The sequence below is a fragment of the Puma concolor genome, chromosome A3 (assembly GCF_028749965.1).
Source record: "Puma concolor isolate L17-30 chromosome A3, mPumCon1.1.hap2, whole genome shotgun sequence".
NCBI classification, from domain to species: domain Eukaryota; kingdom Metazoa; phylum Chordata; class Mammalia; order Carnivora; family Felidae; genus Puma; species Puma concolor.
In genome coordinates this window covers 116,867,087-116,880,982 of record NC_141669.1, presented here as the reverse complement: position 1 = coordinate 116,880,982, position 13,896 = coordinate 116,867,087, and the positions used below count along the sequence as shown (strand labels likewise).

General features: G+C 43.6%; 1 pseudogene; it reads right to left on the bottom strand.

Moving 5' to 3' along the window:
- Positions 1–3,510: 3,510 nt before the first annotated feature.
- LOC112869346 (PRELI domain-containing protein 1, mitochondrial pseudogene) lies at positions 3,511–4,218 on the bottom strand (annotated as a pseudogene).
- Positions 4,219–13,896: the final 9,678 nt, after the last annotated feature.

Here is a 13,896-nt window from a genome sequence, read left to right as displayed (position 1 = left end):
CCTTACCCATGTCAATAATTAATTTAATCTTCACAACAACCCTCTATGTAGATAATTTTCTTTCCATTTTACTGGTACAAGAAACTGGGAAAAAATTTAATTGGTAAAGCCAACTAGGGCAGACATAATCCCCAAACTCCTCCCAAACCAAATGTTCTATACCTTAACCAGGAGCCATATATCCAGAATTTCTATTCAGATAGGTTTGTTGTCCAACTCAGAGGTGTTTAAATTGAGGATGGTGTGTGTGTGTGTGTGTGTGTGTGTGTGTGTGTGTGTGTGAACACCTTGGCCTGATTGTCAGTAAATCCAAATTTCAGTCCTGGTTCTATCCTGGGCTCACTGCCTGGGTTCCTGGGTAAATCACTTTCTTTGTCAGTTTTCCCATCTGCAAAGTGGCTGGCCTCATGCTTCCTAAACGGTATCTCCAGTCCCAACCTTCAGGCATCCGAGTTTGTTTGTGTCTGTTTGTCCTCCCTGGAGGAAGGAATAGTCAGGACAGGATTCATTTCAGGAAGAGGAGGCAGGTGACAGGAAGTGAAATGCCTGGCTTGGTTTTAGTCCACCTGCCCATGATTTGAGGTTGGGGTGGTGACTTTGGGGTTCCTTGTGTATGTTTGAGTGTAGACAATTACCCAAGTGAGCTGCTCTGGTGTGAATGCCCTGCATGAATTCCCACATTTAGAACTTTTGAAAGGAAATGGTGGCATCCCTCCAGCTTTGAGGCTGGGAAGGAGAAAGTAGACAATGAGGTTCCCCCCTGCTGAGGCAGCCACTCTTCTAGGAGCAGATGGGCTCCCTGCAGCTCAGACCACCGCCCTTTTCTGCTCATAGCTCCTCCTCGGCTCCCTACCATCTCTAGGCTGCAATTCACATGGCAGACCAGGCATGCTCTCACGGTAGTTGGTACACAGTAAACATTCAGTAAGTACTGACTCGAGGGGTGAGTGAAGCTGCCCTCACCCACTCATTTGGCCTTCTCCGTCAACACACACACACACACACACACACACACACACACACCATGCAAATGACCACACTCCAAGCTACCACCAGTTTTTCTGCTTCCAGGATTTTGCTCTCGCAGTTTCCTCTTCCTAGGGGGCCCGTCCCTCTCCCCCTACCTAATCTCCATGTGTCTAGACCCTCTTTATTCTTTATTAATTCTTTATTAATGTAATTGGCAGCTTATATTTATTGAGCATTTACTGTATGCCTGTCACACTCCAGGATGGACAGCGTTTCTATCCCCATTTTACAGATGAGGAAATTGAGTCTCAGACTGCTGAGGCCCAAGATCATGTTTCTGTATATATAGCAGTGTATAGAAATATTGGATGTACATCTGTGCACATATAATAATAAATAGTGTAAAAATTATAAAGCCTATGTGTGAAAATTTTACAGTATCTTTACCTAACATAAAATCATTTTCTCAAGCAGCATTCCCATGTTGGCCTTGGAGGAGCAAACTGCCATGTTTTGGAGAGGGCCACATGGCAAGGACCCAAGAGGGGCCTCTAGAAGCTGAGAGCAGCCCCCAGATAACAGATAGCAATAAAATAAGGATCTTAATAATATGGCTGCAAGGAAATGAATTCTGCCAACAACCTGAGGGAGCCTGGAAGAAAAAGTTTCCCTATTTGAGTCTTCAGATGAGGACACGGTCAACACCTCAATTTCACCCTGTGGGTCCCTGAGCAGAGAACCCAAATGAGCTGTGCCTGGACTTCTGACTAATAAAACTGTAGCTAATAAGTAAGTGCTGTCTTGAGCCCCTAAGTTTGTGGAAGTTTGTAACACAACTATAGAAGGCTTCTACACATGTGTTCAAAAAGTTTTTTTGCATGAAAATCAAGAGGCAGCATGAGTTACTAATCTTACTCGAGTACATTTTGTCTTTTTTTTAAAGGTATTTTTAAAGTTTATTTATTATTTTGAGAGAGAGAGAGAGAGTGCAAGTGGGGGAGGGCCAAAGAGAGAGGGAAAGAGAGAGAATACCAAGCAGGCTCTTCACTGTCAGTGTAGAGCCCAGTGTGGGGCTCAGACTCACAAACTGCAAGATCATGACCTGAACTGAAGTCAGATGCTTAACCAACTGAGCCATCCAGGCGCCCCCAACTAGTACATTTTGTCTTCGTGCAAATATTTTTGTAAAACTCATAATAGTGTTACAAATGGGAAAACATCATTTTTTTCTATCTTTTTTTCTTTTGCCAAAGTCATATACTTGAAATTAAGTAACTTCAATATGTGGGATGCAACTCTAGGTATATATCAGCCAAAAGACACTTCTTCCAGGAAGCTTTCCAAGATCTCTTTGGGAAGAAATAACTTCTCCCTTCTCACGGCCCCCAAAACATATTGTCTGCCTGTCCTTAGAGCATTATACACTTTCAATTCATCACACTCAGTAATGACTAGTTACTCTCTGGGAGACAGATGCCTTTTCTATACTTGAGAATCTCTTTCAGTGTAAGCAGAAATATAATCAGAGACATTATAAAACAGGGAGATAGGGGCTATGACAGTGGGTAAGACAAGATGCTAGGGGAATCCAAAAAAAAAAAAAAAAAAAAAAGAGAGAGAGAGAGAGATTCAAGGGAGGCTTCAGGGAAGACAGGGCATCTGAGGTATACTTTGAAGGATGAGTAGAAGCTTGAGTAGGACAAATGGGTTGAATGCCCTGGAATATGATTTCAAATCAGGAGCCCTGCACCTTTGTCTTGGCTCTGCTTCTGACTTGCTATGTAATTTGGGGTGACTTTCTGTCCTTCTGTGGGTCTCTGTTTCTGTACAATGAGGGCATTAATGGGGAATTCCTTTGTCTGCTTTCTTGTCTTCTGCCCATGATTTTCTAAGGAGAGTTTTATTTTGTCTGACTGCTTTGTGTGTGTGTGTGTGTGTGTGTGTGTGACACAAAAGTAGGATAACAGGATGACAGACACTGAATGGTAAGGTGGGGAGGAAAAAGAAAAGCAAAGCTGCGGGAAAGGGCCTCAGGGGACAAGTTTTGATGGAAAGTGACAAGTTTGGTGAGTGAGGGGCACTGAGAGGCAACAATGTGGCTTGAGAGGGTTAATGAGAACACAGGAGATTCTAAAGAGTGTTGACCTGGATTACAGACCCTCTGATGTCTTTCAAGAATTATAAATAAATATTAGAGTAATTTTTTTTAAGTCAACAAAAAAGTGCCTGTTTTGTGTTAGGTATTGTTCCAGGTACCTGGGACACATGAGAGAGTGCAACAAAGGTCCCTGCCCTCAGGGAGCTTACAGTCTAGCATTTTTTACCATTGCACCTGCATTCTGTCTGTGATCCTGGACAAGTCACTGCATCTCTCTGTGCCCATCATCAACTGCCTCATGTGGGAATGAGCAGGCCCTACTCAGACATGGGTAACGGGCCTGGTGCACTATAAATGCCAAACGGGACTCCCATCCCCAACCCACCACCCAGACAATAGAAAGGGCTGGAGGTTGACTTTAATAATAAAGCACAAGAGGGAAAAGGTGGAGGGATTTGAGCAGGGTGGTCAGGTGTCCTACCACACCAGGGCCTGGGCTAGCTACACAAACTGTTGCTGCTGCTGTTGCTGCTTGGTGGCGGCCTTGCTAGCAAGGTCCTTGGCCTCCTCTGTAGCTGCCAGTGCTCTCCCCCTTGCCTTCTCCTTGGCTTCCTTGGCTGTCTCAACAAGGGGTTCGGAAGGAGCCTCACCTTGCAGCTTGGCCAAGATGTATTCAAAGCCCTTCCTAGTCTTGGTCACAATTGTTCTTGAACCAGGCAAGGCCAAACTTGTGGACAGCTTGGGAGACACCAAATAAGCTGGAGGAGACCCAGGCTTCCCAGCGGATTTTGGTCCAGCCGCTGTTATCAGAGTTCACACAGTAAACACATAGTTCTTCCACCACCAGCAGCTGGGCCTGGTTGATGTTCCAGGTGAAGGTGGTCATGGTCTAGTTCTGTGGGTCCACAACAGAATCCTCCAGGATGTACACCGAGGGAGCAACACTGGCAGGAAGCAGTCGCTCCGCCCAGCAGGGCATCCTGTTGGTCTTGGTCAGGAGACACTGGGTCAGGGGCCACCTCCTGGTGTACTCCGTCTTCGGTCAAGACATGTTTGCTATAGGGATTCGGGTGCTGCTGCCGGAAGGCAGCCAACACTTGGTCCCAGGAACTGTGGAGCAAGCAAGCTCTGGCCCAGAAATACTTCACCATCTTCCTGACCCGGGGTGGGGGTGTGTGCTGGGGAGGTGGGGGGTGGGGTGGGGGCACCACACCCAGCCCAAGCACAAGCAGCAGCCCTGGCCATGAGGGGTTGTCTGGCCACAAGCCTAGAGCCATTTTAAAATTACTTTTGGGAGCTGGACTGTTGTTCTTGGATTTAATACATTTTCATTCATTTCTGAATAGATTAAAATGCACGTAATTCAAAAGCCTAGAGAATAAAAGGATATAGGTTTCCTTCTCATTTCTAACCCCAGCACCCTCCAATCAACTTCTGCTCCTCAGGGGTGACTGCTGTTACCCAGCTTCTTGTGTGAAGTGTTGGAAATATTCTTTACCTATACATATGGATATGTATGTACGTATATGTATATGTGATCACCCCATTTTGAACACAAACGAGAGCTGTGCATACTGTTCTGAAATTGGCTTTTTTTTAAATTTATTTTAATGTTTATTTATTTTTGAGAGAGACAGACAGAGTGTGAGTGGGGCAGGGGCAGAGAGAGAGGGAGACACAGAATCTGAAGCAGGCTTCAGGTCTGGGCTGTCAGCACAGAGCCCAATGCAGGCTCAAACTCATGAACTGTGAGATCATGACTTGAGCCCAAACTGGACACTTAACCGACTGAGCTACCCAGGCACCCCTGAAATTTGCTTTTTATAAAAAAAAATGTTTAATGTTTATTCATTTTTGAGAGACAGAGAGAGACAGAGAATGAGCGGGGAAGGGGCAGAGAGAGAGGGAGACGCAGAATCTGAAGCAGGCTCCAGGCTGTGAGCTGTCAGCACAGAGCCTGACGTGAGGCTTGAACTCACGAACTGCGAGGTCATGACCTGAGCCGAAGTCAGACGCTCAACCGACTGAGCCACCCAGACGCCCTGAAATTTGCTTTTTTTAACTTAACAATATAACATGGAGATCAGTCCCTAATAGTACATAGTACTTCTTCATTCTTTGTTAATAACCACATAGTATTACATTATATCATAGTATGGATAGACTGAAGTTGTCCAATCAGTTCCCTGTAGCTGATCATTTGCTTTGTTTTCAACAATTTATTCTTTACATGGCAGTTCTTGAATGTGACATTGGAGGCTAAGCCTGGGCCATGTGGGGCCCTGGGATTTGTTTGGCTTATGGGAGTATTTGGATTATGGAGTATGGGATCTTTTTTTTTTTTTTTTTCAACGTTTATTTATTTTTGGGACAGAGAGAGACGGAGCATGAACGGGGGAGGGGCAGAGAGAGAGGGAGACACAGAATCGGAAACAGGCTCCAGGCTCCGAGCCATCAGCCCAGAGCCCGACGCGGGGCTCGAACTCACGGACCGCGAGATCGTGACCTGGCTGAAGTCGGACGCTTAACCGACTGCGCCACCCAGGCGCCCCTGTATGGGATCTTTGAAAGATATTGACTCATTCTCTGACCAAGCTCTTCCTACCACCCTTTCCCTTGATTTTCTACTCACTCAACCTCTGGGCCCAGAATGGCAGCCTCAGCCCTTCACCATGACCTGCTCTCAGAGGTCCTCAGAACTCCTTCTACTCCATAAAACCCTCCTGGCCTGATTCCCTTGATTCAAGCCATGAGTCTACCAATGGGATCTTTGGGTAGAAAAGCTAGGGATAGAGACCCTGAATAGGTTGTAAATATTTACTGATCAATTCCTGAACTTACCTGGGCCTTCCTGCTTGTTCTTCATCTACTTGTCTGGTTTTGTATGGATTCTATTCTCCCTGTCTTCCAGGGGAATTCTCTGGGTCTCTGTCAGGGGTAGGACCTTACTTGTGGGTCTTAAAAAAAATGTGTCTTCCTGGGGTGCCTGGGTGGCTCAGTCCGTCACGTGTCTGACTCTTGATTTCGGCTCAAGTCGTGATCCTGCGTTGAGGCTCTGAGTCAGGTTCCCAGCTGAGCTTGGAGCCTGCCTAAGATTCTCTCTCCCTCTCCCTCAACCCCTCCCCCTACTTGTGTATGCACGCCTCTCTCGTGCACGTGTTCTCTCTCTCAAAATAAATAAATAAACATTTTTTAAAATGTACCTTCTTGTGGGAGAAGAAACCCTTCTACCTGTAATGGGATTGCATGGAATGGTTATTTACAGATAATCTAGCGCTCTAAGTTTACAGATGAGGAAACTGAAGTGTGGATGAGGGGGAAGGGCTTACCCACGATAACAGAATGAGTGAGTGAAAGGGACAGGAAAGACACCGGAAGCTTTCATTTCCAGTTCTTACCCCTTCACTCTCTTCTCCAAGAGTTCAAACTCAGTCAACCTTTATTTTCAAACTCTAGTATATAAAGGTAACAGAATTGCAGTATTATTCATATGATGGATGACTACTTAGCAATAAAAAGGAATGAACTATAATACCTGTAAAAATATGGATGAACCTCAAAATATGATGCTGAACAGAAGAAACCAGATGCTAAAGAGTACGTATCATATGATACCATTAGTATGAACTTCTAGAACAGGCAAAAGGAGTATGTATACTGACAGAGAGCAGGTCAATAGCTGCCTGTGATGGGTGGAAGGACCGACTGAGTACAAAGGGGAGCAAAGGAATTTTCTGGAGTGATGGAGTGCTCTATATTTTGACTGTGGGAGTGGTTACATGGTGTCAAAATTCATTACACCTCAGCAAAGTTGGCTTAAAAAGGAAAAAAAGGAAAAGAAGCAACATAGAAATATACTTACTCAATTTATTTAAGAAAGTCCAATGTTACCACTGACCTACATGTACAAAACCAACATTGACCAACTCATTTGAGAAGGGGAAGTTTAGCAGTTCATAACCCTCAGATAAGATGTTTTCCATCTTTGAAATGAAGTTGTCACAGATTTCGATCATAACATCATTTTCCTTAGGCCTTTGTTCAAGAATTTCCTCTGTCTCAAAATCATTCCTGACTTAGGTTGGATTAAAAAGCTACTGACTACTACCTCTTTGCTCTATATCAGAGTGATTTATTAGCTTGACAGATTTAATTTTTCTACTGCAGAGGTCTTCAAAGTGTTTCAGTTCTGTCCTTAAGAAAGAAAAATTATTTGTACAAGTAATAACAACCATGGCTAATGTTAATTGATTGTTTTCTATGTTCCAGGAGGTATTCTCAATGGTTTTCATGTAATATTTCATTACAGCTTCAGAACAATCACATAAGGGAGCTACTCTTATTATCCCCATCTTGTAGGCTTGGAAAATGAGGCACAGAGAGCTTGAATTATCTGCCCAAGGCTTGACAGCTACTAAGTGATAGACTGGGATATGAATCTTATTAGCCTGGCTCTAGAGCCCATCTAGCTGTTAAGCACTATATGGCATTGACAACCAACATGACTCAAGAGTGATAGGGAAGCCCTTTTACCTTAGGATCCCTTCCTCACTGGTACCGGAAATTCCACCATTATAGCTTCCTCCCTCACAGTTAAGCATTTCCCTGTTTAGATGCCTCCTAAAATACAACTAGTTAAGAGATTAGGAACACTAAATCCCTACACTTCTAGTTGATTGGGTTTTTTCACTGCACTCTCCACTGAATGGACTGAGAAACACAGACTGGGAGGTGGGAACAGGGCAGCAGGGCATTGAAGGGAATGCACAGAGAAGTAAAAGGTGGGAGCCAGATGTCCCAATTTTCCTAGGCTGGCCCTGTTCAACCTCACATCGACGGGGACTCTGGAAATATGACCCTATAGCTAATTGGCTCTGGTTCTCAGCCCAGAACTCTGGGAACAGGGAGTCAAGTGCATGAGAGGTGACAGGAGAGGCTCTTTGGAATGATGCTGGGAGTAGCTCAGCCTCTTTCTGAGCCAAGGTATTCCTTGGGGGAGGGCAGGTGGGACAAAGGGCATGATATGAATCCTTCTCTCAGAAGAAGGAGAGTCAGCTTCAGCCTCGCTCTTTTGCCTTGGGGTAGTTGAATTCTATCCATTTGAATTCTACTTTTTAAAATTAAAATGTATTTTTAAAAAAATTTTTTTTTTCAACGTTTATTTATTTTTGGGACAGAGAGAGACCGAGCATGAACGGGGGAGGGGCAGAGAGAGAGGGAGACACAGAATTGGAAACAGGCTCCAGGCTCTGAGCCATCAGCCCAGAGCCCGACGCGGGGCTCGAACTCACGGACCGCGAGATCGTGACCTGGCTGAAGTCGGACGCTTAACCGACTACGCCACCCAGGCGCCCCTAAAATGTATTTTAAATGATGCAACAATTTATGTAAATTGAAACAAACAGATTTTGTAATTAAAAACATTGTAAGTATAAAATTCAAACAATCAAGATAAAGTTAAAGTCCCTTGACCATCCATCATCCAATTCAAGAGACTTTCCACCACTGCCCCTGATTGGGAGTGTATCTTTTCCTTTTTTTTTTTTTTTAGACAGAGGGAGAAGGCAAGCAAGGGAGGGGGCAGAGGGAGGGCGAGAGAGGGAGAATATTTTTCTTAAGTTTATTTATTTACTTTGAGAGAGAGAGAGAACACAAGCAAGTAAGGAAGGGAGAAAATCCCAAGAAGACTCCACACTGCCAGCACGGAGCTCAATGCGGGGCTCAATGTGGGGCTTGATGTGGGGCTTAATGTGGGGCTTGAACCCACAAACCATGAGATCACAACCTGAGTTGAAACCAGGAGTCAGGGGCGCCTGGGTGGCGCAGTCGGTTAAGCGTCCGACTTCAGCCAGGTCACGATCTCGCGGTCCGTGAGTTCGAGCCCCGCGTCAGGCTCTGGGCTGATGGCTCGGAGCCTGGAGCCTGTTTCCGATTCTGTGTCTCCCTCTCTCTCTGCCCCTCCCCCGTTCATGCTCTGTCTCTGTCCCAAAAATAAATAAAAACGTTGAAAAAAAAAAAAAAAAAGAAACCAGGAGTCAGATGCTTAATTGACTGAGCCACCCAGGCTCACTTGAGCCAAAATCAAGAGTCAGATGCTCAATCAATTGAGCCACTCATGTGCCCCTCATTCCCTTTTTCTACTATATATATACATATGTGTGTGTGTGTGTGTGTGTGTGTGTGTGTGTGTGTGTATGGAGTGTTTTGTTTCATTGGGCTGTTTTGCTTTTGCTTCTAGTTTTAGAATTATGCTTTACATTTTTTCATTTACTTAATTACAGGGACATAGTTCAGAATTCCAAAGGTTCAATAGGGAATATAGTAAAACCCAGGTGCCCCTCCCTCCCCTGTTCCCACCATCCAGTCTCCTCCCTGGAGGCAAACACTAATTCTAGTTTCCTGTTATTCCTTCCAGAGGTATTCTAGGCAGTTAAAATCCAGTGCATATATACTTATATGTATTTTTCACACAAATAGAGACACTGTTCTGCACCTAGTTTTTTTTTTCACTTTACAGTGTATTTTGCAGACCTTTCCTTATCAGTAGCCTCACTTTTTTCTTACACATGCATAGTATCCCATTGTATTTATACACAATGTGTGTCAATTCCCCTGTGGAAAGAAAGGTTGTTCTCAATATTTTATTATTACAAATAATGCTGCAATTAATATTTGCATCCATTACTTTGCATATTTATTCATAAGATGAACATTTATTAGTGGGGATTAGTCAGGTGAGGTTATTTGAAAAGTTTAAATAGCATTTTAAATGTTGATTGATATTACCAAATAGGCTTTAGGATGTACCGATTTTTACTGCTTATAAGTTTGTTTTTACATAAATATATCATATTATATACTCTATCCTGAACACTCACATTTTCCACTCAGCAATATGACTTGAGTTCTACCTATGTCAATACACATAGACACATAGACCTACCTACCTCATAAAAAAACTGCCTTCCAGTTTCCCATTGTGTGGCTGTAGATAGCCTATTTAACTGTAGATAGTTTATTGAGGGACATTTGGGTAATTTTCAATTTTTTGCTGCCACAAACAACACTACAATTACTATTTTTGTGTGAATAGAATAGATTCAGAGAAATGACTTACAAGACTGATAGGTATACATATTTTATATTTCTTTTTTTTTTAATTTTTTTAATGTTTATTTATTTTTGAGAGAGAGAAACAGAGTGTGAGTAGGGGAGGGGCAGAGAGAGAGGGAGACACAGAATGTGAAGCAGGCTCCAGGCTCTGAGCTGTCAGCACAGAGCCTGATAGGGGGACCGAACTCACCAGCCGTGAGGTCATGACCTGAGCCGAAGTCGGACGTGTAACCAACCGAGCCACCCTGGGGCCCCTATATTTTAAATTTCAAAAAATGCTCTCTCAAAATGTGCCAGGTTAGACTTCCACCAATGGTGCATGAAAGCTTTAGGTTTACATCTAGAAGCAGCCTATGTGTTTCACCCAGAATCAAAGCTCAAAGTCCCAGTTATCACTGGGATCATCTAGGCCCTGAGCCTCTCTCTGCAGAATGTGAGTGGACAAGCTGAGTGTTGGGAAGAAGGAGCATAGGCTAGGGATAGTCTGTCCCCCATTAGGCAGATGGTCACCTAGGTAACATAGCCCTCTCCAAAGAAAAGGCAAGGCTACTTTGGGAAAGAGTGAGCTCCTCATCACTAGAAGTGTCTGAATGGAAGTTTGGTATCAACAAATGTTCTGAGTATGTGCTCGGTGCCAGATCTTGGGCTCGGTGTCTTGACTCAGAAATGTGTCATATCCATTTCCTGCCCTCCCAGAGCTTGATAATCATGGGATCTCACCCCACATCGGGCTCCATGCTGAGTGTGGAGCCTGCTTAAGATTCTCTCTCTCTCTCTCTCTCTCTCTCTCTCAATCTTTAAAAAAAAAAAGAAAAAGAAAAGAGAGAGTTGAAAGCTTAGCCGACTAAGCCACCCAGGTGCCCTCAAACATCCTTTAAATGCACAACTGAACCTTCAACAGTTTGGGTTTTTAACAGATGTTTGGGGAGATGAAGACTTGGGTTTACATGAAGTTTGGGATTCGAACTGAGACCCTTGAAGAGCTATACCCACAGTGATAGATTAGAAGAAAACAAACTTCTGACTACTAGCAAAGGAAACAAAAAGGATATATGTCCATCTTGACCTGGCATTTGGGTGCGGGAAAGAAATGATCTGAGAATCCGAAAACCACACTCCTGTCCTCGATGAGTCTGGAGTTCAAATTTATATCACCTGAATGGCTGGTAAACTTCAAGGCTGAGAAATTCACACAAAAGGAGATGTACTCCCAAACCAACTCTCAGATGCCTAGGAGAAACAAATGCAAATCTTCTCTGGATGTCCTCCACCCCAGTTTCAAGCTATACAGAATTCCTATGTATAAAGCCCTTCCAAACATTATTTAATAATCCACAAGGAAACAATTGATGAAATACACAAGGAAACAATCCACCATGAGCAAGATTCAGTAGACACAAGGAATCAGACTGCCAAAAACTTCAGATACTAGAATTATCAGATAGTGATTACCAAGTGCTATTTAGAGACAGCTGCTTAGTGCTTTCTTTGGGAGTATGGAGAAAGAACCAACTCTCAGGTGGAACCAAAGTCTTCATAGAGATGGAAACTTGAAGAATGTGCCTTGAAAGATAAGTAGGACTTTGCCAAGTGGGGACAAGTGCTGTTGGATAGCCAGTGGGGTGTACACAGTAGAATGTACCAAGGAAATGACAATTCATAGTTTATTTTCTCAGGTGCAAATAGGGCACAAAAGTGGGGGATGAGTCAAGGGAGGTAGGTAGGGGGGGTAGATCATGGTGGCCCTTGTGAGCCATCCTAAAGGACTTCAATTCTTAAACTAAGTGCAAAGGAAAGCCAGTGAAGAGTTTTACGTGAAGGGTTTTAGGTGAAGGGTTAATGATACTCATTTGTTCGTTTATTCATTCATTCATTCATTCATTCAACCAATGGGTATCAAACATAAAAAGTGGTTGTAGGATGGAGAATGGCAACAGGAGACCTGTTAGGAGAGTATAGTAGACATCTAGGGGAGGAATGCTAGTGGCTTAGACCAGGGCAGTGGCAGTGAAGATGGAGAGGAGTAGGTTGATTTGACTAATCTTTAGGCCAAAGCTTGAAGGTGGATTATGTACAAGGATGGCCATTGGGAGAGGTCAAGGCTAATTCTCAGGTTTTTAGTTGAACAACTGAAAGACTGGTGGTGCCATTCACAGAGATAAGGAATTAAGGAGGAAGAGTGAGTTGTTGAAAGGAAGATCATGAGCTCAGTTTTAGATATTTGGAATTTAGGGGTGTCTGGGTGACTCAGTCAGTTAAGCGTCCAACTTCGGCTCAGGTCATGATTTCACAGTTCATGGCTTTGAGAGCCTCATGTCAACTCTGTGCTGACAGCTCAGAGCCTGGAGCCTGCTTCAGATTCTGTGTCTCCCTCTCTCTCTTCCCCATCCCCCCTCAAAAATAAATAAACATTAAAAAATTTAGATATTTGGAATTTAAAGTGTCAATGTCTAGTTTGATACACATGTCTGAATATCAATAAGTGAAACCTGGGCTGGAAATAAAGATATGAGAATCACCAAAATATAAATGGTAATTAAAACCAGGGAAGAAATCCAGAGGCTGATTTCCATCTCCTGTTGTATTGGTTAGGAACTTTTGGTAGCAGGTGGCTAAAGACCCAACTCAGACGGGATTAAACTAGAAAAGAAATTTGGTTGAAATGTTTAGCACTAATTGCCCTCAGGCAAGGTTTGATCCAGTGTCTCAAATAATGGAACTAAGATCCAGTCTTTTCTAATTTTTCCAAAACACTTCCTAGGAGTTGGCTTAATTCTTGACAGAGTCTCTTTGTGACCACATGCTAGTGTAGGGGAATGGCTCTGCCTTGTCACCTGGTGACCTTACACATATTCATTCATATAAGCCAGATGGGCAAAGGTTTGAAAAACTTAATATGAGTCTTGGCAGACTGCCTCATGACCCTCCCAGAACACGAGAGGATGGGAGGCTTGTAAGACTCTGATGCCATGTTCTCCGGGACTCCCTATCTCCCCTGGGAAGCTGTAATGAGAGTTTTCTTACTTCTTCCCAGGTTCTGAGGAGCTAATGGGACTTTCTACCCCATCCTACTAAGAATGGAGCTACAGAATAGAAAACCTGTTAACTGCAGCCTAGAATTGGCTCCTTAGCAACAAGGTGCCTACAACTCACGTTGCAATTGCCCAGCCCTTTTTGTTTCAGTGTCATCCTTTTTGGTGTGGGGTACAAGGATCACAGGGAGCTGGCTTATTCTTGTTGTGTATGTAAGTAATAAACTGCTTACATTGAACATGGCTCATTGTACCTTTACCAGTTGAATTAGGCTTTGGCCTTGGCCTTGACTTATCTTGTCTTGTACATATCAATTGCCAGCTGCTTCTAGGTCTGGGTGCTTCCAAACTCAAACCCAGCAGAAAAGAAAAGACCCATTTCCCCAAATGGCTCAATCCAAAATTCCAGAACTGAGGTGTTTTGTTTTGTTTTGGTTTGGTTTTAGCTCTGTTGACCTGATTTGGGTCATATGCTTATTCCTGAACTAATCACTGTGGCTAGGGATTTGGAGTGTGTTGGTTAGTTTAAGCTATTTAGGCCCATTCCTGGAAATGGGTTGAGGTCAATCCCACTCAAATTACATAGCTGAGAATTCAGGGTCCTATTTGGAAAAGGGAAGGGAAAGGTGGAATGGATGCTAGGAAGCAACAAGCAAAGCCCACTGTACCTGTCTCTTTTTCCAA